This window comes from Vicugna pacos, chromosome 1 (genome assembly GCF_048564905.1).
Source record: "Vicugna pacos chromosome 1, VicPac4, whole genome shotgun sequence".
NCBI classification, from domain to species: Eukaryota; Metazoa; Chordata; class Mammalia; order Artiodactyla; family Camelidae; genus Vicugna; species Vicugna pacos.
In genome coordinates, this window is record NC_132987.1 from 21,616,115 (window position 1) to 21,626,324 (window position 10,210).

At 46.0% G+C, this 10,210-nt stretch overlaps 1 protein-coding gene across 9 annotated transcripts in view; it reads right to left on the reverse strand.

Moving 5' to 3' along the window:
- SLC9A9 (solute carrier family 9 member A9) overlaps window positions 1-10,210 on the reverse strand; it is a 599,624-nt gene that overhangs the window by 29,027 nt on the left and 560,387 nt on the right. The window lies entirely within an intron of this gene.

The following is a 10,210-nucleotide window of genomic DNA, read 5'->3' on the forward strand; positions in this document are numbered from 1 at the left end:
CCTCCTGAAATTCCCTCTAGCAGGGGTTTGGAGAGCATCCAGATGGACAAACATCTACACCAGGAGGGCGATGCACCCCAGCTCCACCAGGACAGACGCTTCTGTGCTCGGACCCTCCCAGACCTTGCCCTGTGCGCTTCTTCATCTTCTGCGTGTCTGTATCTTTTATCGTATCCCTTAACAAACTGGTAAATGTAAGTATTTCCCTGAGTTCTGGGAGCCTCTCTGGCAAGTTGATCAAACCAGGGGAACTTCCAATGAATAGCACAAGGGATAATGTGGGCTTGTGACCCGCATTTGAAGTGGGGCGAGGGGAGTGGTCTTGTGGGACTGAGCCCCTACCTGTGAGATTCGATGCTATCTCCTGGTAGATGGTGTCAGCACTGAGTGAACTGTAGGATACCCAGCTGGTGCCCAAGACTTGCTCATTGCTGTGGGGAAGCCCTCCTCCACATCTGGTGACCAGAAATGTCGGAAGTGAAGTGGGCTGAGTGACTCACAGTAAAGGAGACTCACAGGGAAGAAACACAGAAGGGAAGAATTTGGCTTTTCCCCACTCCGGAAGGAAAAATCTGGGTTCTCCCTCTAGAGTGGGGTAACGCTCAAATCCTGACTGTGCATTTTCAAATCGTGATAAGGCAAGACGACAGCCAAACAAGGGGCCCAGTGTGTGCCAAGGAAGTGCAGAAGTCTAGTGCAAGAGCCTGCTTCAGACAAAAGTAGAAGTTCCAGTTTCTACTTTACATTCACTTTTTGAGAAAATAAGTTGTATTCTGAGTGGGATGTCCCAACACCCAAGGAAAAGAAGTTTACAGATGAGGGAGGGTAGAGGGGTGGAGGGTGGGCAGTGGCAACCCCTAGGGTCTTGCCTGAGCTCTTTCTGACGAGCTTTGTATACTACAACTTCTAATAATTGCCTTATTTAAATCTTGTTTCAACTTTATAATTCACATGTCAATGTCTCCGTTTTGCAGATGAAGAAACTGAGTACTCAGAGAGATTAAGTTGCTTGCTTTAAAGTCACACTGCTCCTACTTAGTAGGACTGGGATTCTAACCTTGAGTGGATGACATGTTTTTTTCCTACACATGTCCCACATAGGAAATAGAATTATGTCAAAAATAACATTATCTGAGGATTGATATTGACAATTTCAATTAGTGTTTATCCCTTATTGTAAAATTTCTCATGTACAAGATGAGGAGCTGATCAGATCATGAAGTCTTATGTGTGATAAAATGGAAAGATTTTATGTTATTGGTTGATAAAAAGCTGAAGTTACCTCTGGAAGTCCATGAAATTAGTTTGCAGATAGGTTTTGTTTTGCCTGTTGATGGAACAGGTAAACATCTGATGTTTAAGATTTTTTTTGAGCTAACATTAAAAGAAACTAACAGGAAACCTTATGTAAAAATCTGAACAATCAGCAGATCTGGCAATCGAGTCTGCACTTCTGAAAGGTAACAAATGGTTCTGAGTATCAGCTGTTCACTTTAGATGTTGTCTATAATTTTCCACTTTGCCATAGTCCCCACCAATCCCTAATGTCTCCCTGACACTGAAGCCATATATTGATTGCTTTTACTTCATTCCCCCCCCCTCAAATCTGGCAGCTCCCATTTATTTGCCCGGTCTGCCCTGTTCTTGTAGGAAGCAGTAGAAGGTAAAAGAAAGAGACTTGCATTCAAGGATCTCCCATGCCATTAATCAGTTCTGTGATCTCAGGCTAGTCCATTAACCACTGTGAGCCTCATATTCCTCATCTATTATGTGGGAATGATAAATGGTTTGGGAAAGATTAAATAAAACAGTCCATGAGACTATGTTCAGTAAATGTTAACGGACTCTAAGACATTCTTGAAAAATAGTTCTTAAAGAAATTTTGCCCCACCAACAATCCACCACTGACAGTGTACCTGCAGCCTCTCATATCCATTCAACAGCTAACCTTTTTAATCACCTACACCCTTTTCTAGACCATTCTCACCTTTCATTCTTCTTTTAGTCAAGTGGTTTTTTAATTGTGCTTCAGACCATTTCCAATATTACTGTAATTACATAGCAACATCTTTTCATAATATGAAACACAACAATTGAGCTAAACATACAAAGGCTCCTGCCTCTCCAACACCCCCTCACATAGCTGCTCATGGCCCCCGCTACTCACTGGGAAATGAGGCCCTACATTCTCTGACGTGTGGGTACCATTGTGGGTCTTTCCATCATCACTCCTGTTTCAAGAGCTTACAATTGTTAATTGTATTATTGTAATTGTACAATTGAGACACCATTGTCCATCATGTCTGAATAACCTTTTTCTTGACTTTGAGTCGGCCACAGTGTGTACCTGGAGGGGGCCATGGGAAGTGGAACCTGGAGTCCCGATATTGGCAAGTATGTGGAAACCCTTGCGCTGGATGCAGATTTTCAGAATCCCTGACTTAACCTCAAACAAGAGGGAAAACGGCCCGTGGAGGTCCTTACAGAAATATTGATCTGCATTTTGGCCAAAGCATCTAATCCAAATAAAATTACTCTTTGTATGAGTGAGAAGGACTGAGACAAAACTTTCTCCATAGAACTTATCTACCTGGACCAAGTGTCAGAAGGGCTTCTCACATCCTGAGGTCCAGATGAACCAGGGTGTGTCTGTCCCGTGGATGAACATGGCAGTCAGGAAATGGGTGTTCAGAGGTTGTGCTGGGCAGGCACTGGGGCAAGCAGACAGGGAAGGAAGTCTGTATGGATCTGCAACCCATTGCTACCCTTTAACCAGACGTCTGTCTCATCCTGTGGTTGAATTCACTGGTGTCCTTTTTGTTGTACTGGTCGGATCCTAGCTCAGAGCCTTGTTGCATTTAACAGCACGAACAAGAGCTCTTACTGGGGAGGTGGGGAGGCCATGGCTCACTAGCACTGCCTCCATGTGTTCCTTTCTCTTGGGAGTTCATTCCCCAAGTTTGAGATGTGGCCAAGAGGTTACCTGGTCTTCTGAAGAGCAAAGCTCAAGGCTGCGTAGCAGGGTCTTGGCAACGCAGGACCTGCTGCCCTGGAACAGATGCTGCCGGTTAAGAATAGATTTCTAAGTGTTTCAGGGTGCTCGAGCACAGCTGAACTATTTCACTTTTCGTGGTCGGTCTGTTCTATGCTTTGAGAGCGGCTTCCGTGGTGCAGTGAGGATACAGAACACAGGGCTGTTGAATGAGGCATCCCAGGGGCTTTGAGTAGGTGGAGCTGTTTTGGGAGCTTGCTCTGAGAATTCTGATCCAATCATTCCAGACACTGCATGTGTCCTAAGCTCTTTACCTTTCCTGCTGGAGGGCAAGAAACACCAGAGCACAGGCTGTTGGAAAAACCCTGGGGCTACCTACCATTGCCACTTTGTGATTTCAGGCAAGTCACTTTATCTCTCTGAACCTCAATTTCCCCATTTTTCAGGCAGGGATCAGTCTATCACATGAGATGATGGGTGAGCAAGGCATATATGCTGTATCACAGCACGCCTGATGCCTGGCATACAGGAGGTGCTCAAGAAATGCCAGTTCTCTTTCCCTTTTCTGATGCCCATGTGTTTGCTGTCCTAGCAGAAAGTGGGCTGAAGGCATGGGAAGAGTGTTTAATATTTCATCTGTTATCCATCATTTTCTTTCTCTGTTCTAGAGCATTACAGTTCTTTCCTGAGGGGTAAAGAAGCCCTAAGAAGATTAAATCAGCATGTAAATTTCAGCTTGGTCCCAAGCTAAGCCCCTTAAGAAATCTTTATTTTGCAGAGAAGCTGCAGCCTGTAGCAGGGGCTCAAGCGCCGGAGCCGTGAGCCCGCACGCTGGCCGGGCCGCTGGGGCTGCTTGCCTCAGTGCGCTGGCTCTCAGAGGAGCAAACATCGGGCTTGTTAAACGGCTTGCGGGGTGGGACCTGGACATCTTCATTTCTCACAACTCCCAAATGCTGCTGCTGCCCCTGGTCTGGAGACCACACTTGGAGAAACGCAGCCTAGTGGGAGGAGACATCAGGCAGTTGGGATTCTGGGCTCTGGGCCCATCCTGGCTTTGTGAGGCTGCACGACCTTAGGCAAGTCTCTGAAGCCCTAGAAGACACAGCTTCCTCTTTGTCCGACAACGGGCAACAAGTATAATTTGGAAAAAGTGTAATTTAGAGCAGAGCCACCTGATCTTTTTTCTGTAGTGGATGTCCCTCCTCCCAGGCCCTGCTAGACTGACGGGGGACTGAGGGCGCCAATATCTTGGCACATCTGTAACCCATTTAGAATGTTCGGCTGGGAAAGTCAGACCAAGTGGTTAAGAGCGTGTGCTTTCAAGGCCTGGAAATCTTGGGGTGAGTCCTCCCTCTGCCTATTGCGTGGACTTGCAGCTGTTCACCTAGGTCCGAGCAGAGTTGGGTCAGCTGTGAAATGGGCACAGTGCTTGTACCTGTATCATAGGAGGTGAATAGCAAACATAGCAGGGCAGGTGGAGTGCTTGGCATGCGAAGTAGCTTGTATACAGTGAATGCTAATAAATGTTAGATACTATTTCTTATTACTAGCTGTTATCATTTCCATTTCTAAAATCCTGCGATTCACTCTTGTGCCTATTCCCTACCTTACTGGAAGAAGGAGATAAACCTTCAGTGTTTCAAAATGTAAAAACTTTTTTACTTCCTAAATTTTTTTATTTTGGAAGGGGCACTGATCTAAAAGAATGCTCCTCAAACTCGAATATGCATCCAAATCATCTGAGGATCTTATTAAAATGCAGATTCAGAGTCAGCAGGTTCGGGGGGGGGCCTGAGATTCTGCATTTCTAAAGGGCTCTCAGGCGATGCCCACGTTCCTGGTCCAGCTCCTGGTCCATGGAGCCATGCTTTGAGTGGCGAGGCCCCTCAGCAGCCGCTTTTGAACTTGGTTGCATATTGGAATCATTTGGGGATGTTTAACAACCGCAGACCACACCCCGAACCAATGAAATCCCAATGCAAACATCAGTCATGGTTGAAACTCTACAGCTGATCCCAGGGTGTGGTTCCAACAGTGCTGGTTCTCAAAGTTCACTGTATATTGAAGGGTTTTAAAAAATAATGGTGCTTGGGTTCCACTCAGAGTTTCCGATCTAGTCCAGGGTGAGGTCTGAGCATTAAGGTTTTCAAAAGCTCCCAGGTATTTTAATGAGCAGTAAAGTTTGAGGACCTCTCTCTAAAGTCCAAAGCACTCTTTAGTGAGGCAAAAGGAGAAGTCGGATTGATGCATTTCCAGGAGCTTGAAGTAATTAATTTCCCTACAACTGGGCCCGCTTTCCCTAGGAGACTGGCACTGAAATATGGCCAAAATAAGAACATTTTTACTCTTACTTTAATGGCGAAAACCTGTTTAACATCTGCATTCAGGAAGCTGTGTTGTACAGTAGCTCAGAAACAGGCCCAAGAGGGAGCACGCAGCCCCTAGCCCTCTCCATCATGGCCTTCAGGGCGACCTTGGAAAATCTTTCAATGCTTATGTTTCCGTACTTTCTCATTTGCGAAACTTGGCTAATCCTACAAAGTGACCACAGGACTGGTGTATGGTCAGCTGTGGCTTCAAAAACACGCCTTCGTGTCTCTCAAATTGTTCTGATTTGCTGACTAAATCAGGACATTTATGCAAAATGCATATTTCGGGAGTCTTGAAAATCTGTCACATTTAAACTATAGGTGTCTGTCTCTCTCCTTTAAGGGTACGAATTCCTTCCTGTTCTATTCACGCAAAGTTTAGACTTAACGCAACCTGGAGATTCAGAGAAATCAACAAGAGGGCAGAAATGGTTTCTGAAGAGCCATGGTGAGGAGACAGACAGGCCCTGCAGGGTCAGTCTTGTCCTTGACCCCTCGGTGGGAACGTCCCACAACTTTCCAGTGGCCCGCTCGCTCCCCCTGCCCACGCTTCTCTGGATGATGGCCATGCCCAGCTTTATGAAACAGGCTCCTGCATCTTCGTTTCCCTAGCACTTGGCACACTGCCCGGAACATAGTAGGGCTTAAGCGGTGCTGGTCCAACGAATGAACGCAGTGGCAGAAAGAAGTAAAGTCAGGCAGCATGACAGAGCCGAAGGATCCCAGAAGACAAAAAGGAAACGATATTGAAGAGAAAAGATATTCATGCTAGTAAATATTGAAGGGAATGAAGTAAAGGGCTGAAAAAGCCCAATAAAGGAGATGCAGGAAAGGTGAGGTTTGCGTGGGGAGAGGGCCCCTGAAACAGCCAGAGGAAAGGGGGGAAACGACCAGAGAGAAAGAACAGAGGTGACCGACAGGGACTGAGGGCAGAGAAGACAGAGGATGGGAGCAGGGTGGGGAGGAAGGAGGCAGGGAGGCAGGGAGCGCGGCCCTAGGGACACAGCCTCCCTCGGGCCAGGACAGTTGGTCCCCTCGCTGAGGATGGAAGGAGGGGCTTGGCCTGATGAGGCAAAAGTGGGGGGAAAGGTCAAACCGGTGTGAGTGAAGGGGGCCACTATCAGGGTGGACCACGTTTTCTGGAACTGGAGATTTTCAAATTGCATAATCCTCTTTGTTCTCACGGATCTCCTGTGAGATAGCACAGTCCCTCCCACCTTACAAATCCACCTCAGTTAAGCCCCAGACTTCCACGGCTAACACCACAGAGGGCTCCTTGGCAGCCTCCCTGGCAACTGCCGGCCCTTTCCAGCCACCACATCCTGCCCCTCCCATCACAGAGCCCCCAGTGGGTCTCTGGGCACCTCCCCTCCTGACTTCCAGGCTCTTCCGTCCACTGTGACACATGAACTCTTAAGCTGCCTTCCTGTCCCCATGGACCCCCATTCTTTCAGGGCCATGGGCTGCCTATCCGCGGCCTTTGTGCAGATTGGACACAGGGGCAGATGAGTTAGAGAAAGTGCAGGGAGCATAAAACAAGACCTGAGTCACAGAGCCAGAGACCCTGCGAAGACGCTGTGTGTGTGTGTGTGTGTGTGTGTGTGCGCGTGCGCGCCCAGGAGTGTTGGGGGAAAGCTGCTCATTGAAAGTGATGTTTGAACTGAGTTTTCAAAGATAAGCAGATGTTTCCCCGCTGCAGGTGGCTTTTTGGTGGGGAAGGTGGGATGAGGGGAGAGAACTGACGTGGAGCAGGAACAGCGGGTGCAAGGGAGCAGAGGTGGGAAACAGGATAACAGCCAAGGCTGCCGGAGAGTTTGTGCGAATGGCCGTTAAGAGGGGACCCAGTGGTGGGGATGAGGTTAGTGCTGGTGGGAAAGGCCAGGTAGTGAAGGAACTTGAAGGCCAGGCTCAGAGCCAGACGTCACCTTACAGGAAATAGGGAGTGTCTGGTTTGAGGCAGGGATGAAACATGGAATTTGCATTTGAGGATGATTACTTTGGAATGGTATCACTATTTGTTTTTTATATATGAGCAAAGTCAGCCTCAAAGGGGTATTTATAAATGATGTGTTCCACGTCACACCTTTCAGGTCATGGCAGAACCAGAACCTGACTTCATTTTGTTGCGCTAAACCTGGTGAGATGTTCCCTTGTAGAGCTTGCTAGGCCCAGCAAGGGCTCAAAAGCCAAAAATTGCTAGATTCAGACCTGCTCAGATGAGGCCCCTTGGGCCCCTAAAGACGTGATTAAAAAAAATCTAGTTCCTTCATTTCTCAACAGAAAGACTTTCTTCATACCAGGTTAGTCTTTAGAAAGCTAAGCCAAAATGCTCCACTGGGTATATACTGGCACTGATTTCCAGAAAATATTTATATTGTCAGCTAGAAGAGGGAAAGTGGGGGAAAGAGGACTCAGTGAGGTCTTAGATCTCTGTGGGGAGCAACTACAGTCAGTTCTCAGTGGCCACTGGAATGGTGTACCCAATGGTTTTGGCTTGTGACTTAAACATAACTTCGTACGAGGTCAGCTTATGATAACAAAATGAAATTTCTTCAGTGTTTTTCTCCTTTTCCTGTTTCCTGTACACAGGTGAGATTTCTACCAAACAGCCTCAGGGAAGAGAGAGATGAGAAAGAGCCTTGAAAATCCAATTTCTGGAGTTAGTCTTCTGAATCACTGGTGGCCGAGCCATCCAGGAAACACCCACCCTAACGGCTGTGTCTGGGAAGTGCCTTTGTTTAACTCGGGAAGCGAGAAACACACGAGTTAACAGGGGACTGCATCCTGTGTCTGAGGTGTGAAACAGAGAGAGGAACCCAAAGTCTCTCAATCACCTGGAGTTTTATAAGAGAGGCCCTTTGGGGTAAGTGGGAATGTTTATACCTTGTTTACACTTGACTTCATCTTGGTGGCATTCAGGCCTTGGTCAAGAACTTGGCTGCAAGTTGACAGACTTGGTAAAAGTCCAGCCAAGGCTGGTTCATAAATGAGACATCCAAGGTTTATCTTCAGAGTAGCCAATAAAATGCTATTATCACTGCTGATAAGGCTGAGTCTCTGAGATTTCTCTCAATAAAGATAATGCAAATAATAATGACTTCCCAGAATGTTTCCTCAGACATTCTAAATCTATCTCTTATCAGCAACTTTTTAAAAAGGCTGGTTTAACATCTTCCCTTCCTTCTAAAGTATTCCTATTAAAATTTAAGTCCAGTGACATTAAATGCCTCAGTTTTAAACACAGATCTCTCCAAAGGTTGATTGTTTACAAGACTAGATGAAGAGGATTCCCACCTTTAGGTCACAACTCCTCTAAACACACACACACACACACACACACACACGCATACACACACACACACTCGCAATCTAACTCCTCCTGCTGGGTGCCACATAGCTCTGCTTATACCTTTATTCCTCAGGGTCGACCATTTGATTTGGGTCTATGAAGAACAACTTTGGAGAATAATTTATATTTTGATATCTGATCCTGGACCAGATGTCAAAATGATAATTTTTGGGATTAAGAAAAAGATTCCCTTTCCCTTTGCTCAGAAGGTGACAAGACAAAGTTACAGCTTTTATATCCATATCTGTGTGCTTAACGATCCTAATGCTAATGTTGCGGGCCATGTGGGTAGACTGGGAAAGGAAGAGTTGGGGCCAATTTTTTGAAAAGCTCCATTAGACACTTCTTCTGGCCTTTTAGCAGGTGACTCCTGTTTTCTCTTCTAAACCTCTTACTGAATCATGATTATTTTGTTAAGCATCAGTGGCTCCTGATGGTGATGAAAGTAGCAATAGATACACTGAGTGCTAAGAACTTCATATTCTTTACCTTATTTATTCTCCTTGACAACCATGTAAGGTTGGCAATACCATTTTACAATTGGGAAACTGAGGTTCAGAGGAGTTAAGTTTATTTCCCAAAGTCACACAGCTCAGAAGCGGTGGAAACCAGTACTTGAACCAGGTCTTGAAGTCCTGAAGGCAATTTTGTCACTTTCATAAAAGTTCACTACTATCTGGATTTCACTGTCTTTATGACAGGGATGCTGGGGGGAAGCGAATTGATAGGAAGAGGCTGCATATGAAAATAGAAATCCTAGCACATGGCACGGTCTCCAGGAAATCTTTTGGCAAATTTGATGGATCTGCTTAATGAAGGGCAAGTCTATTTAAAGCCCCTGATCCAAACTAACTGCCCATCTCCCCATAAAAAAGAAACTACTGAAGATAAAAGAAATACATTTTTGCCCAGAGGTGGGTAGGCAAAAACACAGCTCAAGTCATAGAACTGTCTTCTCAATGTCTTTCCTGGCTTGTCTCAATTTCTCAGCTGTCAAGTGGTGAAGAAGAATATTGGCTATTTGTCAAAGTCATTTTTATTTGAAGATGAACAAAACAGTCTAACAAAACGTAGTATATTTGGCAATTCAATCAGTTTATGAACATTTGTTTTTTTCTCAGTGCTGTGTAAGAAAAATCATAAAAATGGAATTTCTTAAAAAACATTCTAAAATGAGACACTGACAGACGTGGATGTTGTTTTCCTTACTGTCCCACTCTGGACTTGCTTTCCACCTGCAAGATGCTAACGCACCTCAGAAGCACCACCAGGGAGGCTGTGGGAGAGGCAGCAGGATCCCGGACAGGAAGGCAGGGGTTCACAGGCTCCTGGGAGGACCTGGCCCCCTTCTGCCATCGTGCAGGCACCCACCTGCCTTCCGGGTGAACCCGGCACCTGCACCATGAACTCATGTGCTTCCAGTTCATGACCTAATATATCACCCAAAGGTAACATTTGGACCTACCCCCTAGAATTATTTGAGAATTAAATGAGACAATG